The sequence below is a fragment of the Myotis myotis genome, unplaced genomic scaffold (genome assembly GCF_014108235.1).
Source record: "Myotis myotis isolate mMyoMyo1 unplaced genomic scaffold, mMyoMyo1.p scaffold_m19_p_1, whole genome shotgun sequence".
Classification (NCBI taxonomy): domain Eukaryota; kingdom Metazoa; phylum Chordata; class Mammalia; order Chiroptera; family Vespertilionidae; genus Myotis; species Myotis myotis.
This window is the reverse complement of record NW_023416313.1, coordinates 25,220,855-25,241,625: the sequence shown is the minus strand read 5'-3', so window position 1 is coordinate 25,241,625 and position 20,771 is coordinate 25,220,855. Positions and strand designations below refer to the sequence as shown.

General features: G+C 43.6%; 1 protein-coding gene across 8 annotated transcripts in view; it reads left to right on the top strand.

The window, feature by feature from the left end:
• The first annotated feature begins 11,971 nt into the window (after positions 1 to 11,971).
• The window catches only part of RBM47 (RNA binding motif protein 47), a 155,576-nt gene continuing 146,776 nt past the window's right edge, over positions 11,972 to 20,771 (top strand). For 3 of the 8 annotated variants that reach the window (XM_036332050.1, XM_036332110.1, XM_036332018.1), the window contains exon 1: positions 11,977 to 12,432. The gene's annotated coding sequence lies outside the window, so the exon portion shown is untranslated. Of the gene's footprint in view, positions 12,433 to 13,313; positions 13,514 to 20,771 lie in introns of those variants that run through there. The other 5 variants (XM_036332061.1, XM_036332026.1, XM_036332033.1 and 2 more) reach the window with 4 other exon arrangements.

The following is a 20,771-nucleotide window of genomic DNA, read 5'->3' as shown; positions in this document are numbered from 1 at the left end:
TGTTACTTGTCTAAAGAGTTCAGAGTTGCTAATGAGGTCCATGTCCCTCTCTACTGCCTACAACCTTGGAAAGATGGTAACTGTGCTGACAATAAATGGAATAAATTGCTTTTTTTAAAAAAAGGAAGAATAAAGAAAAAGAAGACCATACTACTTGTTCAGGTTTGTTGTCATAGCCACAATGGAACACAATATTTTTGAGGGGAGGAGTCATATGGGTCACTGGACCATGGGATGGCTCTCATTGCCAGAGGAATAGGTCAAGGTTAGAATGTGATTTTATTTGAGCAATACAGTGTCCGTTAGGCCCTGAAAGAAAGATGCTGATAGACTGTACTGGTACTTACCATTCTAAGAAGAAAAGATACACTAGTCTTACTAAAGTTAAGGAAGGAATATCACTTAGCTTTCTGAATAGTAAGACATGAGGGGGACATGTTCCTAGGAACAGACAGGTAAGTCTTATGAATTTCACTAATTCCTCCATTGCTATTTGATATAACTCTTCATACTCTTCATACAAGACTTGAACTTGAAGGTGTGGGTCAGTGATGCATTGCAATAAAAATGCCACTTAGGTTCTGGAACGGAATCTCCTTCTACTCCCTTGTTAGTCAGTAATGACCTAATTTCAACGCTTGATGCTCTGGAGAACCTGTTCCAACCAACTCATGAGATGCCCCACTCTCCTGCCTGCAAAACTCCAACCCTCTCTGTAATCCCTATTTTGATTGATGGCCACATGAAGCTTGAAACCTTGGAAGTAGTTGCCTTCTCTCTTTTTGTCACTGCCACCCACTCCCTTCTTCCATACCATGTTCAATTGGCATCAGAGTCTCTCAGTTCTATGTATTCAACAGTCAAGTGGGTTTCAATCGAAATAAGTAGAAATCACTCTAGCTGTTTTAAACATAAAGGGATTTAATATATGCGATTAGGTGCTTACATAATTGTTGGAACACCAGGCACTTGGCTGGACCTTGAGGTATGACTTCTATAGTAACATTGCCAGCCACAATCAAGAAGATGGGGAAGCAGAACAGCATCCCTGGAACTATTGTATTTTGTGACACACACTTTCTTTGCAATCTGGGGTCAGGAAGCTACCTCAGCCACATTTGCAACAGAGCCATGCTATGTCTACTAGATCGGGTGGGGGTGGGGGGGTGCCTTATGCTCCATGCTCTACCCTTAAAGTTAGACAGAGCCATTGAACACTGTGTGTTTATGACTGTGCCTGGTGGAAGAAACAGCAGAAACAACCAGAAACCTGGCCTCTTCCTCACTTTGACCTTCCAAATCTTGTGCAAATGGATCTGCTTGTCTGAACTCACATTACATTTGGAACTGTAACTGCAAAGAAGTCTAGGAAATGTAGTTTTTATTTATTTTTTAAAATATGTTTTTCTTGATTTCAAAGAGAAAGGGAGAGAGAGAGAGAGAGAGAGAAACATCAATGATGAGGATCATTGATTGGCTGCCTCCTGCACGTCCCCTATTGGGGATCGAGCCCGCAACCTGGGCATGTGCCCTTGACTGGAATTGAACCTGGGACCCTTGAGTCCACAGGCCCACGCTCTATCCACTAAGCCAAACCAGCTAGGGCAGGAAATGTAGTTTTTAGTCCTATAACCTGTCAGTACAGGAAGGTACACTGAGAGGAGAGTGGAATGAGATAATCCACAGTAGCGACCACATTCAACATTTCTGGAACAGCCACTGCCCTACGGACCTTGTCATCTCTCACCTGAACCATTGCAATTTCCTCCCAAGTTCTCCTCTCTTCAATCTATCCTCTGTGTTAAGCTTGAGTGTTTTTTTTTTCTAAAACACACCCAGGACCACGTAATGTTCTGCCCAAATTTGATCACCCATAACAATAAGGACCATTCTCCTTTCAAGTCTCTTACTCTCTGGCCCAACCCTACTTTGCCAGCTGCAAATCCTGCTGCTTCACCACACCCCTAGGCTTCCATCACACGGATGCTATTGCTTTCTCTACCTCTCCCTTCATCTTGTCACTGTTGGTCATGAAGTTTCCCTGGCTAGAATGCTCCGCTACCCTTAATTTTCTCATTTTTAATTCCCTATTCAAATGTTTGAACCTCCAGGAAGTTTCCCTCACTTTCCCTTTTTCACGGAGGCAAAATTGACGGGTTCTTCCTTGCATTTCGCATCCATCTCTTTTGCCCTTCTCACTTTGTATTAGTTATAGATGTGTCTGTCTTCCCAACATCAGGAAATGGGCTGTGTTTCTGTTCATCTGTGTATCTCCAGTGTGTGACTGACTCTTGGTAGATACTGAGCAAATATTTGTGAATAAATTAGTGAATTAATTGTCCTATGCATCTAGGATACTTGGTCCCACCTGACTAGCTTTTCTTATCAGTTTATAGACATCCTGAGGCCTTTCTCGTCTCAAAAAGCAAGTTCTCCTTTGATCCTGTGGTTATTACCTTATCTCTGTTCTTCATTTCAAGCCTAGTTATTTGAGAGGTTTGTATACACCTACTATCTTCACTCCTTCACCACCCATTCACTGCTCAGATTTACCAACCCACTGAAATTACCCTTGTCAAGGTCACCAGTTATCTCCTAGTTGCTAAAGAAAATATGCCTTCCATCCTTATCTTCCTTGTGCCTCATTTGACTTTGAACTTGCCTTGCTTCTAGAATCTCATTCTCTTCTAGACTAACACTTTCTTCTACATCTTCTTCAAGGGCACTTCTCCCTTTGCCAGGACACAGTACCTGTCTCCAGTCCTCTTTCTTGTTCTCCCAACACTCCGAAGTAGTCTCATGGCTTCAAGCACCACCAAAACTGTGTCTATGCAGGGGACATTCTCATGCCTGCCAGGTGCACCCAATGAACTGCCCACTAGGCCTGTCTACGTGGGTATCCCACAGGCACCTCAGATTCAGGAGTTCAAAGCTGGACTCATACCCTATTGCAGTGACCTCCTCACTGGTCTCTCTGTTGCTGCTCTGATCTCCTGCAGCACACAGAGCAACCTTCTTTTTTTTCTTTCAATTCTTTATTGATTAAAGTATTACCTAAGTCTCCTTTTCCCCCATTGACCTCTCCCCGGCCGCCCCCACCTCCCAGTACATGCCCTCACCCCCCTACTGTGTCCATTGGTTATGCTCATATGCATGCATACAAGTTCTTTGGTTGATCTCTTACCCCCTCACCTTCCCCCACCTTACCCCCACCCCTGCCCTAGAGTCACACTCTAACCCAGCCGTGGGCAAACTTCGGCCCTCGGGCTGGATCCGGCCTGTTTGAAATGAATAAAACAAACAAAAAAAGACCGTACCCTTTTATGTAATGATGTTTACTTTGAATTTATATTAGTTCACACAAACACTCCAACCATGCTTTTGTTCCGGCCCTCCCGTCCAGTTTAAGAACCCATTGTGGCCCTCGAGACAAAAAGTTTGCCCACCCCTGCCCTAACCAGTTTGGCTCAGAGGATAGAGTGGTGGCCTGCGGTACAGTCAAGGGCATGTACCTTGGTTACAGGCTCCTCCCTGGCCCGGGCCCTGGTAGGGGCTCATCCAGGAAGCAACCAATTGATGTGTTTCTCTCACATATATGTTTCTCTCTATCTTTCCCTCTCTCTTCCACTCTCCCTAAAAATCAATGGAAAAATACCCTCCAGTGAGGATTAACAAAAAACAAACAAACAGAAAACTAGAGTCAGATCTGCCCTGAGAGCAAAAGCCAAAGTCCTTGTGATGGCCTATGAGGCTGTACACAATCTTGCTGCATTATCTCACTAACTCACTTTCTATCATTCTTTCTTTCCACCCCTCCAACTAAAACGACCTTTTTGGCTGTTGTTCCATATGCCAAGGACACTGTTGCTCTGCTTTGAGAGCACTTCCTCTGGGTGTCTGAATTGCTGTTTCTACCGTCTTCAGTGCCTCTCAATGTCAACTGCTCAGAGAGGCCTTCCCTGACCACCTTTGAAATATTGCAGTCTGCCTCAGCTTTATTTTTCTTCTCTGCTTTAGTTTTCTATTCTTTCCCTGCTTTATTTTTATTTTTAATATTAACCATCTCAAACCTGCTGTAGCCCTGGCTGGGTAGCTCACCTGGTTGGAGTGTAGTCCTAATGCACCAAGGTTGCAGGTTTGATCCCCAGTCAGGCCACATAAAGGAGTCAACTAATGAATGCAGAAATGGGTGGAATAATAAACTGATATCTCTCTCTCTCTCTCTCTCTCTCTCTCTCTCTCTCTCTCTCTCTCTCTCTCTCTCTCTTCTCTCTGTCTTCCTCTTTCTAAAATTGATAAAAATGAACTAAAGGTCTGGAACAGTACTTGGCACATAGTACATGTTCAACAAATATTTATGGAATGAATGATCATTTCTACTCCAAATTTTCTGATGAGTCACTAAGCCCCATGACTCCTACCACCTGTATATATCCTGAATCCTCTCCTCGCCATCTACTTTGCCACTTAGACTCTAGTAGATATGCCAACCTGATATTACCACTCCCTATTTAAAATTCTTCTGAACTCTCTGGCATAACATAATTCTCTCCATCAATTGACCCTATCTCTCAATTTTATCTACGCCACTGCCATCCAATCCTCTAGCCATAAAGATCTCCTTGCCTTCACACCCCTGAATCCACCATTTCTCTTTTCCTTGGTGATTTTCACTTCCTGGAATCACTTCTCATCTGCTTTATCTGCCTAACTCCTACAGTAACCTTTAGACCTTTCAGTTCTGACATCATCTCCCCTAGATTGACCCCTTAAGTCTAGCTTAGACTGCCACTAACTTCCTGGGCCTACACACTGAAAGGTCATTGGCTGATTGCTTACCTATTGCCACAGAATATGAGTGTCTTAGAGATAGGCATCATTTCTCATTTATTTTTCTATATTCAGCCTGATGTACAGAACCTGACACATAGTAGATCCTTGGTGAATATTTGTTGTATAAAATAATGATGGGAGGTAGAATGGATAATTATAATAATACTAGTGGCCCGCTGCACAAAATTCGTGCATGGGGGGGTGTCCCTCAACCCAGCTTGCACCCTCTCCAATCTGGGACCCCTCGAAGGATGTCCTACTGCTGGTTTACAGGATCAGGCCTAAACCGGCAGTCAGACATCCCTCTCACAATCTGGGATTGCTGGCTCCTAACCACTCACCTACCTGCCTACCTGCCTGATTGCCCCTAACCACTCTGCCTGCTGGCCTGCTCGTCCCCAACTGCAGTCAAATGCTCTACCCCTGAGCTATACCCCCTGCCATGCTCATCCCCAACTGCACCCCTGCTGGCCTGCTCACTCCAAATTGCACCCCCCCTCCCCCGCTCTCCTGATCACCTCCAACTGACCCTCACTGATGGTCTGCTCGTCCCCAACTGGCCACCCTGCTGGTCTGCTTACCCCCACTGGCCCCACTCCCCCATCAGCCTGATCACCCACAACTGCCCTCCCCTCTTGGCCTCTAACCACCTCTATCTCGGCCTCGCCACCATGGCTTTGTCCAGAAGAACGTCTGGAAGGTCTCCCAGTCTAATTAGTATAATACCCTTTTATTAGTATAGATAATAGTCTGGTGCTATTCTCAGATCTATTTATCAGTAACACACGAAGTCTTCCTATTACACCTAAGGAGGTGAGTACTGATGAGGATTCTAAAGCCAAGTTGTTTGCCTACAGTCACATAGTATGTGGCAGAGACAGGATTCAAACTCAGGTATCTGGCTCCAGACTATATTCTTCTTCTTTTCTTTTTTTTTATGTTGGAAGTTTGGGCGAAAGGACAAGAGACTGCATTCTTTTTTTTTTCTTAATTGATTTTTTAAAAATTGATTTTGAGAGAGAGGTGAGAGTGAAACATTAATAGACTGCCTCCTGCATGCCTCCTACTGGGGATCAAGCCCACAACCTGGACATGTGCCCTGACCGGGAATCGAACCAACAACCTTTTGGTGCACCAGATGACATCCAACCAACTGAGCCAGGGCCAGACCATGTTCTTAACTGGTAATGGATGGATGGATGTAGCATACAAGGGTATTCCAAGCAGAGAAACAAGAGAAACAAAGTGAGAATATTCAGATTATTTTTATTTGGTTTTTATGGTCAGTAAATTTGGTCACACCTGCAGTTAATTCCATCCTACAAAATGCTCATTTCCTATAGCAAATATCAAATTAGAACCTTAACCATATTTTTGCAAACACACTTGTATTCATTCTCTAATGTGACCCTAAACCTCAGATCCTAGATGAGTTAAACCGAACCTCCTTTGACACACACATCTAAATATTGAGGTCATAAGGTTGAAATGTATGTCCACATTCACTCATTCATTCGACAAACACTTACTGAGTGCCTACTTTGTGCCAGGCACTGTCTTTGCGCAGGCACTGCTGGTGCTAGAGCACACGCACCCATATATAATATAACCACGTGCATATACAGATTCTTTTGTGAGGCGATAGAGTGCTGTGGTTAGGATCACACGCTCTGGAGCCAGGCCGCCTGTGTTAAACCCCAGCTCTGCCACTTCCTAGCTGTGAGACGTCAGCAGTGTCGCTTCTCTGCACTGTGCTTTGGTCTGTTCACCTACAAAATGGGCGCAACAGCAGCCTCTGCCTCATGGGGTCCTTGTGAGCATCAACATACATGTAAAGTGCTTAACGTCTGGCAAATACTCTGCTAAGCACTGGTTCAATGTTAGTAATGTTATGTTGACAGTCTTTCCTGAATGGTTGAGCTTCTGATGTGTGGCTGTTTTCCATTCTAAACTAAAAAGAAATCTGGAGACCTTCTCTGGTGGGGACTAGGTCCTAAAGGGAAATAAAGGAATTAACAGCATTCGTTGCCATAACAAAACCATTTCTTGGTCTCGAGTGGGCCTATAAGGGCCTCTAATTTACATTAGTGCTCCTTCCATCCCAGCAGGTGGGTGGAGGCGGGCTTTGGCAGAGCTATTTGTGCAGGAAGAATGAAGGTCAAGGGACTCATATTGAAGGCCTTTCTCAAAATCAAGGATTTGGCTTCTGAGATTAATGTTTGGAGTGAACCCCTGCTATAATTAATTCCCTTTTCTGTAAACTCAGTACATTTTTAAAATTCAGTTAGGGGCCCTCCTATGGTGTGGCATGGAAACCACACTCCCAGGCGCCTGTCTCACAGAGTTCTGAGTGGCCCTCCCTCCTCCTCTGACCTGGGGGCTGCTGACTGCCTTCTAGGGTTGTCCTTGGGCTAAATCCCTTGGATTTAAGAGAGCCCAGGAATAACTTGTCTTAAATTTGCACATAGTACATCCAGTAGGGATTTAATATGGAAATTAAAAAACAAAAATAAAAGATTTTTAGGTTTTTTGGCATGTTGTCTGTTTGGCTAAAATAAGCTCATAAAAATTCAAAAAAATAAATAAAAGATTTTAAAAGACATTTCTATGAGAAGTTAGTGGCTGCCATATGAGGGAAAGAGAGGCTGTGGAAATTACAGAGTTGAAAGGTCTCTCTGGGTCAAATGCATGTTCTAGATTAAAATAGGGCTTATTGTCTGATTTCGGTTGGGAAAAAATGTCAGCAGCCTCAATAGGAAGTTTGAGTTCAGGTCAGTAATTTTATCCCATCCAGCAATAATTTTTTTTCTGTTTCAGGTAAAATTAGGAGAAATGAGGGAAACAAAGGGAAAAGAAAACCATTGAAAAGATATTACTATCCTTTGTCACACTATTAGATGGTACCTAAAATGTCAGCTCTCATAAGAAACAAGTAACAGAAGCTCCTATCCCCTAAAAAGTAGATTGACCTCACTGCAGTCACAGGAAATTATTATACAGAAAAATAATAACCACAATAATTAATAGCAATAGCAATTACTCTGTGCCAGGCATTGTCCTTAGCTCTTTGCATTTATTTATTACATTCCTCATTTAGGCCTCACATGTACCATTTTAGTACTTGTTATTTGATTAGAAAAATAACTTACATGTATTGAAAACTTAGAGTGTGCTGAGCGTTGGGCTTTTATGTGTATCATCTTATTTAAGCATCATGGTGACCCTACTGTTCGGTATTGCCATTGGCATCAAACTGAGGCCTATGCCCATGATCCCAGCTTCCGGGACATAAGCTGCACTCTTGCTCACATCAAGCCCAAGCTCTTTACCTTGCTGCCATTCTGTTTGTCATCGAGTTGGGAGCGTACTCCTGAGGGTCAGCACACCTGACTTGCATAGAGCACAGACCTTTGATGGTTTTCTTCATGGCTTTCCATGCCTCCAAAATGAGAAGTACCCAGAAACTCTAGCCAGAATCTCCTGGCTCTCCCCCCACAACTGCAAACCAAAGTAGTCTTTTGGAACGCCTTGATTCTTCTCCCTACGTGGGAGTAGGAATAAAGTAATCACAGTTCCAATAGTAGGGAATAGTCAAAAGCAGTACAAACAAACAAACAAACAAACAAAAAACTGGCTCCGGCCTGGCTGGTGTTGCTCAGTGGTTAAGCATTGAGCATGAACCAGGTGGCCACAGTTCAATTCCCAATCAGAGTACATGCTCAGATTGTGGGCTCAATCCCCGGGGGGGGGGGGGGGGGGGGGGGCAGGTAGGAAGCAGCCTATTGATGATTTGCTCTCATCATTGATGTTTCTATCTCTTCCTCTCCCTTCCTCTCTCTGAAATAAATAAAAACATGTTTTTGAAAAAACAAAACTAAAGAAAACCTGACTCTGCTACTTACTAGCCACTTGGAACAACTCTTGGGTTTCCTAATCTGAGCAATGGGGCAATACAAAGGATTTGAGCTTTGCCCATAGTTACCTCAGTTCACACAGTGGTAATGATCAAAGATGATAAGATCTCATTGGAAACGCGATGTACATGGTTATTATTGTACTTTGGTTCTTTACAAGGGTCTGAGGCTTGCCTTTGTTACTGAGGGTGTCTTTGAGTAATGTCATTTGATCTAAGATTTAAATATGGGAAAGAATTCTTCCTGAGCTGTGAAGTAGATTCCTCCACCCCACCCCCAGGTGCAAAAGGAAATGCCATTATTTGTTTTTGTGGGGTTCTTTTTGTTGTTGTTAATCCTCACCCAGGATATTTTTCCATTGATTTTTTTAGAGAGAGTGGAAGGGAAGGGGGAGAGAGAGAAACATCAATATGAGAGAGACTCATCAATTAGTTGCCAGACGCTCCCAACCAGGGCCGGGGATCGAGCCGACAACCGAGGCACATGAGGTACATGCCCTTGACCGGAATCTAACCTGGGACCTTCAGTCTGCGGGCTGACGCACTATCGTCTGAGCCAAACTGGCTAGGGCAGAAAAACCATTATTTAAATACTTTCTGTGTGCGAGGAATTGTGCTAAGATTTCACCTCATTTAACTTACACAGAAATCTAGAGAGGTAGCAGTTATTACTTTATAATGAAGAAACTGAAGCTCAACGCAGCAATTTGCCCAGCATCAGATAGCTAAGAGATAAAATGAAGATTTAGACTCAAATCTGTGGGAAACCAATCTGCATGAGGTTTGCATTCACTCTAACACATTGCCTTCCAGACAGAAGGGAAAGAAGGAAAGGAAGGGTTTTGCACACTTAAAATACCCAGGAGCATGAGGTTTGTCTGATAATTAAATAATAATAATAATTATTATTATGCATCAAGATTTTGCCACAAAGAAGAAGTAATGAAAGCTCAAATTTCTTTGCTATAGCCTTCCACTTTAAAAAGCCTGTTTAATTTGTGACATATTTCTGGGGAAGGCAGTGAGAAGTAGTTAGGAACAAAAACTACACCCATTTAATAGGTGGCAGTGGGCAAAACTGAGAAAACAGGAGCAGGCATTCCAGACAACATTTGAAAGTAATCCACTCAGAACTGCCATCAGGACTTGCTTCCAGGACCTGTGCCTCCAGGGCCATCTTCCCTGACTCCAGCTCCAGTTCACGGGGAGTCACTGACCTTCACACTTTCAAACTCATTTTATTATTTCTGCTCATTATTCCCCAGGCTTTGGCCCAGTGCCTCCTACTGAAAAACCTGTTCTGAGGTGGAAAAATCTGTGAGACTGGGAATGTCCCCCCTTGAATCTTTTAACTCAGAGGATCCCTGACAGTGAGAGGCTTTTAAGGCCACAATCCAGATATTTCTGGGAAAGAGAAGAAAGGCTAATATGAAACTGGAGTTTTTAAGTGTGGAGCCCTTGTTCATGCTTGCTGGTGTCGACCCCTAGATGTAGTGAGAGGACCTGGGAATATTCAGACCTCCTGTTGTTGATAGCATTTGGCCTGTATTGACCAGGAACAAATCTAAAACTCAGAAGATGTTTAATTGACCTGAGTTAAACCTTGCCATTTGAGGAAGATTATATATCTCAAAGGTCATTGTTGCTCAATGGTTAGAGCATAGGCCTATATAGCGAAGGGTCCTGGATTTGATTCCTGGTCAAGGGCACATATCTGGATTTCAGGTTTGATCCCTGGTCCTGATCCAGATGTATGCAGGAAGTAACCAATCTATGTGTCTCTCTCACATCTCTCTCTCTTTCTCTCTCCCTCCCTCCCACTCTCTCTAAAAACCAATGGAAAAACTATCCTCAGGTGAGGATTAACAATACATGCATACATACACAAAGGGACTGAAAATGTTTCAGAATTCATTGCTAATTTTAAGGAATCATTTTCCCTAAAGGCAAATGCTGTTTTTTTAGATTTAACTAGAACCGTGAGCTAGTCTCCGCCACACCATGAAATGAAACTTAGAACTAATTGACCTTAGTGTCTTAACCTACAAAAGGGGTATAAAGTAGCTCTTAGGACTGATTTGTGAGATCAGATCAGATGAGGTGGGTGAAGTGCTTGGTAAAGTACAAAGGGCCTCATTGATGTAAAGGGATTTCTTCTTTAAAAGTGAAGCTAAGTGGAGGGAAAAGGGTGTTCTGTAGGCACTAAAATGTAGGCACATTTTAGCCTCCAATAATCACTTTTTAAAAATATATATATTTTATTGATTTTTTACAGAGAGGAAGGGAGAGGGGGATAGAGAGTTAGAAACATCGATCAGCTGCCTCCTGCATGCCCCCCACTGGGGATGTGCCCGCAACCAAGGTACATGCCCTTGACCGGAATTGAACCTGGGACCCTTCAGTCCGCAGGCTGACGCTCTATCCACGTAGCCAAACCGGTCAGGGCTCCAATAATCACTTTTTAATATTCATGAGAGGTTTAAAAATTATTTCCCCCTATTTCATACTAGTTTTCACACCCCTATTTCACACCGCTAGCATCAGTTTCTAACTGAATAGGATAAGGAACCCTCCCAGGGCCAGAGAGCAAATCAAATGCCTAAATCCATATTGGAATGAAGCACACATGGAGGGTTGATTGCTGGGTCCAGAGTTTCCCCTCCATTAGTGAGCTTCTTGGAATGCACAGGCCGATTATCTCCACGTATCTTGTCAATCTTGCAACTTTTCAGTGAGATGAAAATCAGTCGGGCACTCCTTTACATGAACTTTCTTCCCAAAGTAAACTTGGGGGAAACACACACACACACACACACACACACACAAGAAAAAACAAAATACACTTCATCATTGGAATCTTCCAGAAACTGACCCTGGGAGATGTTTTAAAAAAATTGCTCATGGCCTTACCTAACTCTGATCACTCCCTCTCCCCTTCAGAAAAAAAAAAAAAAGCCATAGTACAAATAATAATAATGATTAATAATAATAAAGCCAGCTAATGCTAAGTGGCAGGCACTTGTTCCAAGCTCTTTGTATGTATTGATTCATTTAATCATCAAAAAACATTTTTTGAACTAGTTCTTCAGTAAAGTAGCCCAAAGAGAAACAGCACTTTTCTCTCCTCTCTCTCTCTCTCTCTCTCTCTCTCTCTCTCTCTCTCTCTCTCTCTCTCTCTTTCGCTCTCTTTTTTTTTTCTCAGTTGCATGACATTGCAACCAGAAATCACAACTCCGTTTTAGGTTCCTGGTGGTTCCTGCTTCCTCTTCTAGTTTGTTTAGTCACCGAATTCGATTCCTGTTGGCCGATTACGCGCCTGTAAACAAGCTTAGCGCTCCATTGAAATGCGCGAGGCTCCCGAACTCTTGTGTAAACAGGTAACGCGGAGGGGTGGGGCGCAGATTGCCGGCTTCTTTGGGATGAGGATGGGGGTGGGAGTCAGACCAACTCCTCCGAGATCAGGAAAGGTGACGGGAGGCCTTGGCTGCTGTTTCTACAATCCAGCGTCTTCTGGTTCCCTTTCTAGAAACCAGCTGTAACTTTAGGGCACAGCGCGCTCAGTTAAGCCACTTGGGAGCGAGCGGCACCCAGGCCCCAGGCCCTGCTGCGAAGGCCCCCGGCGAAGGTCGGGCCTCGGTCCGCGCGACGCTCCTTCCTGCGCTGGTCCCGGCGGCGCTCGCCTGCAGGTAAGGACGCCCCGGGGGGTCCCCCTTCCGTCTGGCCCGCCGCGGTGCTCGCTCTGATCCTACCTGGTCGAACGCCGTCTTTACCCGGGGCCGACATGGGGGTGGGTGGTGCCGATCGGCTCGTGGTTCAGCTGCAGGTTCCTTATTCCGCAGACGTGGTTCTGCCTGGTTTCTCGGGTCAGCCCGGCGGGGGCCGGGCGTCGGTTTCGGATCGCTGTTCTCAGGTGGAGCAGGTGTCACTTCTGGGCTCACGTCTGGGCGTCTGAGCGGGGCGGGCGGCCCGCAGCGAGGCCCCCCGATCTCTCCCATCCCGGCAGACTTATTTGTTAACCTTCAGCAAAGGTATCTCGGCTCCGAAAACAACAGGAATGTTGCACTGGCCTTCAGCCAGCGGAGGCTCAGCGAGCAGGATAAAATTTCAGTGCAGATTTACGGGAAGTTCTCGGTGTTGAGAGTAAAAATCTGGTTTGGTGAGTTTAAGGGAAGGGAGTAGACGAGAGACAACCTTGCTACTGTGAGACGAACGGCCCCGGCGGGGGAGGGCAGCGGGAGGAGGAAGGAGGGGACCGGGAAGGGCTCGGGGAGCAGGCGCTGAGCGCTCCCGGGCGCTGCGCCGCACGCCACTGGGCTCCCGGGCCGCGTCTCCCCGGGGTGCGCACCGGGCGCCGTCCCGCCAGGAGGATCGCCGCGCTTCCCAGTCTCGCTCCTGCCAGGAGCGGAGCCCCCGAGGGCTGCCTTCTGGTTCTCGCTCCTGCTTCTCTCTGCGGAGGGTGCAGCCTGGGACAGCGAGAAGCCCGGCTCGGGGACTTGTCCTCACTGAGAGCTTCTCTCTGCAGGTTTCCAAAGTCAAAACATTCTGACAAACTGGAACTCCCAGGGCCTGGGAGTTGAGCCTAAAACGACCTGTTGCTTTAAGCGGCGCGGTGGGGAGTAGCTGGACACTCCTTGTTGTGGTTTTACATTAAAAAGAGCGAGGCCGGGAAGATGTTGTAGGTGACTTGCTAGCCTTGTCAATTGCTACCGGGCTGTGAATGAATGGTGTTAATTTCTGAAGTGGGGCGACTCCAAATACATAACAAAGGTAAGGCGGTTTTTGGTAATCCTTCCAACTACTGTTGCTTCATCTTACATTTGGGTCCCTATTTTGAAAAAAAAAAAATTTTTTTTTCTTTTTCTTCTCTCTTTGGCCCTTACATCCCTCATTCCGAAACCTTCCTTGTGACTCTCGTGTATGTAGTGGGAGAGAAATGGTTTATAAAAAGATTTTTAAAGCGTCAGCTTCTGGAAAAGCAGAAAAATCATACACAGTCATCAGCTTCATGTTTCCTGTGGTGATGGAACCTTTTCCATACAAAACAACAGACCCTTGTCACCCTTGAAAACACATGCTGGGGCCATCCCGCGGCACAGGTGACTTTTTAGACTCAGATTATTAAAGCGAGATTGAGGAAACCAGGCAGCCATCTCATTTAAATGTTAAGGAAGGCGGGAGGGGGGGGGGTGTCTTCGAGTAGTAATTTACCTCCAAAGGTAACACTGGCTGGAGGCTTACTAATAGTTGTTTAAAGTTAAAAATTCAATAGAAAAGTGTGGGACTGATGAATTATGACAGCTGGCCAATCACCAGTCACCAGATATTTAAGAAATCAGTTACAATAAATGAAATGGAATTTTTCAAATAAATTATTCCTTTTTTTTTTTAATTAAGTAAAGGTTCAGTTACTCTTGGTTACTGTCTCAAGGCATGTAGGGGTATGGCTTCTATCTTGAGGCTTATCAAAGTGATAGAAAGATTGTGTCCTCAAGGGACTTCTTATAGGCCATACTGCTTTGAAGGGAAAAATCAAATAATTGTTTTTTTCTTCTTAGTGGCATTTGAATGACTCACTCCATTTTCTTTAGCAGGAATGTAGGTTAGAAATGTATTCTTTAAAAGTTTTAATGCTGGATCACATGCAATTTTCAGAGGAGGGATAGCAAAGGGTTGACAACACAGACATGAAGAGGTGGCCGCAGATTTAAGCACAGTTACAGCTAGACCAAGAGCATTTGAGAATTTCAGGTGCCAATTCTTAAAAGCGAGGTGTTGTCAGTGGCATAAAGCACAACCCCTAGACAAACCAAAGTACCCCACCTCGGCAATGACAGAACACGTTGCGGGAAATTGTGTCGCTATTAATTTAAATAATCATCTTTGCCAAATGGATGAGCTGGAGTCTTGGCAGGGAACAAAGCCAACCTGCTCTGAACGGGAAATCAGGAGGAGGGGAAAGAAAGAAGTTTGGGGTTTTGTATCCTTTCTTCTCCACCTAACCCTTCCCCTGTTCTGATATACTCCCTGATGGAGGGCCTCTTTGACTTAATTACTGGGTCATTGAAACAAAGATTAGAAGGTTAAAGTAGATGGAATTCTTTTACAAAATGAGTTTGCTTTCCAAATTTTATTCTTGATCTGAAGATTAAAAGTAAGTCACGTTCCCAGTGGTGGAGCCACAGGAAAGTATTTGACTATTTCAGACAGGTTTCCACCCTTCTGAGCGACACATTTCACACATTTCAAGTCACGTCTGAGTTTTCAGGACCAGCAGGGGAATAGAGACTGGGGTGCTGGTGGGGGAAATGAGAGCGCCTCGCCAGACAGACCCCAAGTTCAAGTGAAGCTGGGATTAGATCTCCCCAGAGAAATCCTAATCCTGGGGGGGGCGGGGGGGGGGAACTGACTCTGAAGAGGGCTTTAATTCGGGATTCCTAAGACTTAGAGAAACAATACATTTTTTTCATGACTCTAGCATTGGGGGCCAAACATTTGTGACGTTGAAGTGAAGGTATAATGCAGCTTAAAAAATGGTTGTCAGAATGATGCCAAGTTAAAGGTTCTATTGGAACGTTACAGCTGTTGGCCTGATTAAGAGATATATTTTTCCTCTTGGGAGCAGTCTCAGTGTCTTATGATGATGTTGATTTTCTGGTTTAATATCTTAAGGGGTGTGTATTAGTCAACCACCTGCTCAGAGTACTTGCTTCAAAGAACAGCCGGAAAAAGGTTTTCAATAATGGCAGTGCAGGTTTACGAGATAGGGGGCCTTTAGAATCTCCAGAGAACTACCATAGAAATAACAAAAATTCATTGTTCAGTTGCCACCTCCATCTGTTGGAAATGTCTCATGCTGGAGGGATTTAGGGGGCCATGGCACCCTGCCACTTCTTGTGTGTGGTCCTGAATTGTCTTGTCAGTCAAACACCCCTGAGATCACCTGGCCTTGATTTCTGAGTGTTTCCACTTCTGTCAGAGTTGCTTCCCCTTCTAGTCTGTCAGCATCTGTATGAGGGAGAGCTGACAGAGGGGGGATACCTCCCTTCGAAGTCAGTGAACCCCATCTTTTCAGAACCTCTTATATTTTGCCCTGAAAAGGAGGTGAAGGAGAAATTTTCCAGTGAAAGTAGAAGGGGAGAGAATGTCTGGAGGAATAAATAGCCAAGAAACAGGTGATTTGCAAACACTGTTGGTACTGCAGAGTTTACCAGAAAGCTGGCATGGAGATGACCAGTGTCCTCTGAAATTGAAGGTGAACTGTCAACTGTAGGGACTTGAGGCTCATTTCCCCACTTTCTGTAGTCCACATGCTCCTAGGGCAGTGCAATAGATAAGTAATTTGAATGAGTTAAAGATATCATCTCTTCGTACAACCAAAAGTAAACTGATTACAGAAGGCTCAAGCCTACCAACCTCACTCCCACTGTGTCTGTCCTCTACTTTCTGCAGTGATTTAAGGACAACTGGAAAACCAAACCAAACCCACAGCTTAGTTTTTATAACTTATGTATATATTGTGAGCATTCTTTTTGTTGTGAATATTCAGTTTTTGTCATTATATGAATTTAGTTCATGCAAAATGATTTGTGAAATGTGCTTAGATGTATACAGTTTATATGTCTGTAAAATACAAACCATTAGTAAATTGATACTTTAATAGAAATCATTAGCCACAGTTTATAGTTGCCCTTTGGGTAAACCCTATCCGTTTTTGAGAGAGTCATTTTAGAAATCAAAAGTACAATCCCCCACCTTGCTGAAGGCCATGTAAGAGAGATGACATCTGGAGAAGTGCTAATGTAATCCTGAGAACTCTTTGTGATTTGGGGAAAATACCAATCCTTTGGTCTCAGGAGACTCCTGGTAGTGCAAAATATATACTTTATTTTGTAAACTGTAGCCATTCATATTAATCAAGGAAACAATCTCTGCTCTCTTCAAATCATGGTATTTGTCTCTGGGAATAGTGTCTGTTTGTGGTTCTTAAGAACGTGGCAGCCCAGTGCCAAGCACCACAGTCAGTGCCTGGTGGGTGTACATTGGAGAAAGGGGAGTTGCTGACAGTTGTAGCCTCCTGTTTGTGCTTGGCTTTGGCTAATAGTCAATATTGCGAAGATGGAAGTTCCCACCATCTGGGGAGAAAGACCAGCTGATCCCATGATAATCCATGCTTGGGTGAGCAAGAGTTAACTATATGTACCAACGGGCAGCGGGTGGGTGTACAATGAATGCGGGGCATTGTGCAGGTGAAACAGGAACAGGACGCCTCTACCTGACCAAGGAAATGCCAACCTGTAAAAATTATAACAAAAAGCATTCAGCTTTCAGAGCACTGAGATCCAGCACGGTCATTCCTGTAAAACATTTCACACCGTGCCAAAAATACATAAAGAACTATTTACTGAAATGACGATTTTTTTTTCAGGTGTTCGTTCTCTGAGATCCGTTTGATTGCCATTCTGAAAATGTACATCTGGGCCTTTCGAGCTCAGGTGCAATGTTCATGTCTCTGAAAGTGAGGATCCGTGTCCGTGCTAGCACTGTGCCTTTGGAAAAGATGGCTTAAATCATATTTCTTTTTGTTTGTTGTCATTTAGTCTTTGAAATAATAACATGGTTCTTGGGACACCAAGCCCTTGCCAAGATTAGGCCCATCTTCCCAGTAGCCTTCTTAAGACAAAGTTGCCTTTGTATAACGGCGACCGGGAGGATTTGGTGACACAGAAAACTCCGTGGGGCACTGCAACTTATTATTAACAGAAAATTCAATGGCCTCATGTTTGTGTTGTTTGTTATACTCTCCCAGCTAATCTCTGTGTTATATTTCTCCATACCGATGATCTTACTATGTAGACTTGCCCCCAGGAAGGACATGGTGGCTGTGGGTTTACCGTGGAGTTTAGTTATATTCTGAAAGGCCAAAGCTGCAGCATGCCGATGCCCAGGAGAGCTCGGCTCATGAGCTAGTTTGTTCTCAGGGTAATCAGCAGAATTTGATCACATGTGGAAAGCAAGAAAATGGCGTCAGCCAGCATGAAAAATGACAATTGCGGGGGAAAGGGATGGCTATTGGCTCTAAATTCAAACTGCATGGCAGAGTGGCTAGGAGCAGAGATAGCCTGGGTTCAAATCCTGGCTCTGCCCCTTACATGCCGTGGGACTTTAGGCAGGTTACCTTTAAAACCAAAACAAAACACTCTGACTCAGTTTCCCCAATCATAAACCACCAACCTGACAGCGTCTTGTAAGAATTGAATTAATTAATCTTGATCATTAAAAAAAATTATTTTTGTATATACTTCCTAGAATTCTCTTTTCTCTTTCTAAAATGCCTGATAGAGGCATATTCAACTTCTTAGATTGCCTTCTTATGAAATGTGTCTTATATTGCTTATTCTCTCATTACTCCATTTTCTTAGCAAACTATTCTCGTTTTAGGATCTTAGTCTGTACAAGATCTCCTGTAATCTTTCTGATGATATTAATTAAACTTATGTAATCTCTCTCTCTTTAATTTTTTTGGTTGTTGTTAAAGTATACTTGGCATACACTAATATATTAGTATAAATTAATCTACTGTCTGAACAGAGCTTAGAACAGTGCCTGGCATGTACTCAGTATGATGTGCATGTACATCATGTTTGAATGCGATTCTGGGTTTGAGTTCTTGTCTCACTATTCTAACCATGTAAGAGTTGTCTTTTGTGACCTCTTCTGCTGGCTGGAATCCAGGATCCTCATCCCAGCATCACTCCTTGGCTTTGAACGCATGGCCGTTGCCATTGTAGGCAGGCACTGTTTTGATGCTTGTTTTGGTTTTTGTATGTTAGTTGTATGGAGAAAATGTTACTTAGAATGATGCAGGGGCATTTTCCATTCCTCAGTAAACTAGATATGTCTGAAACAAAAGGAATGATGCTCTATCATATCTGTCAAGTGTGAGACTACCAAGTGTGTGGCTGCAAGCAGCATCGATTCTGAAGATGACTGATGTAAAGTAGACATTTTCTGTGTGAAAGCTTAATGCATCAAACTTAAGTAGTTCTTATTATGTTTTTATTGGTTAGTATTAACTAGTCATAAGTATAATATACAATCTGGGACCTCAGAACTGCCACAGTGCCTCATCTGTGTACTTCTCATGGCACACTTACGTATATCACTTCTGACTTTGGTTCCTATACTGTTTTTTCTACCAGACAGAAATGAAGTTCCTTATTGGCAGGATTTGTATCTGAATAACATTTGCATCCCTCAGTGTCCCTAGTTTATAGTTGAGTGCTCATAAAATAAGAATTTATTTGTTCAAATACACACATAGAAACATTTTTGCATTCCATGGTGTGTACTATACATCGTAGTTATCTGAATGACTTGTAATGAACTCAGGCAGGAAGGGATGAGAACCTAAGCCCTATCCACAGCCCTGCCTCTGAAAGCTTGGCAGGGTGGGGCGGCCTGGGATAGAGAGGGTCGATCTCTTACAGCGCTTAGGCGCCCATTACACTGTGTAAACATGCATATGCTCCTCTTTTTCTGTTCTTTATCAGTCTTTAGAAGGCTCAGCCTTGTGACTAGGTAACTATGAGAAGGGGGAAAATATATTTTCTCAGAGTTAGAAGGAATTAGATAATTAACAGAAAAATGTGCATATTCTTAAATTAGGGAAAATGAACAACCACAACAAAATCCAAATGAAGAAGAATGATATCAGGTGAAGGTACCAGTCTGTGAGCCCAGTGCTGTGGTTTTCCTGGTGGGCTGGTGTTCTCTTGGCTAAAGAAAAGAGTTGAGGAAGGACAGGTGGCTAAAGAAGTACTGAGACAATTGCCTCTAGTGAAATCCTATTTGCAGAGCAAAGAGAATGCAGTAACAAGTGAGCTCTTCCCACTTGGTGCAAACAATAGTTTGGCCCAGGGACCATCTTTGCTCTTTGCCCTACATTGTAGGTCTCAGATAGTACTGATAAGTGGAATTTATGCCTGTCCCTCCCTGGAACTTCCCCCACCCCCACCCAGCTTTATTGAGATATAATTGACGTATAACACTATGTAAGAAATAAGGTGTACAACGTGATAATTTGATACACATATATAATGAAAAATAACTATCCTAATAAGGTTAGTTAATACATCCATCACTTCACATAATTACCATTTGTGTGTATGTTGAACCATTAAGGTTTACTTGCTTAGCAACTTTCAAATATTCAGTAGAGTATTATTAGCTACTAGTGGCCTGGTGCATGGATTCATGCACATTGAAAGGAAGTTAATTAGAAGAAATATTTTAATATTGCTATTTGCCCTTCCTCTATAATAGAAGTGTCAACTAAATTCACCATCAACAATGACAAATGGAAACGCTTGTGTACAATTGGTGCCAGCAAGAACTTTATATGTATAGCTCATGCGTGTGTCAACTTAGCCTTTTATAGATATAGAATAAACTTGCTTAACTAGACCTGCTTTCTGATTTAGCTAAACTTTTTCCAGCCCAGTGAAATACCCCAACTTCTCTTTCAGGTAATTGTCAGCAACACAGCAGTAAATATCAACCCAATGCAGATTATTGTAGATCATGCAGGGAGAACAAAGGGTAAAATATTTAACTGCAGCAGTGTTTGACTATATTCTGTGCAGTGAGAAAACCTGAAGTCATTTTCAAGGTCCACCATTTCTTCTTTTCAGTCGGGTCAATTTCTAAGCTTTCTAAATCTTTGTTTTCCGGCTAATGAAAAGAAAATAGGATTCCACTGAGTCTCCTATCTACTTACTCCAGGACTTCTGTGAGGATCAAATGAGATGAGGCATGGGAAAACGCTTCACAAATATTTGGTTAAAGTATAAAATATTTGCACCTGGCTATAAAGCAAGTCGTGTTCCTAGGCTGAAGAAACTCCAAGGAGGATAGTCGCTAGGGAGAGGAAGCCAGGTGTTGCTACGTGACTTTGTTACCCAGTGCCCACAGCCACCATTTCCAGGCCGGGCTGGGCTGTGGGCAGCATTTTATGCCATGGGGTCTC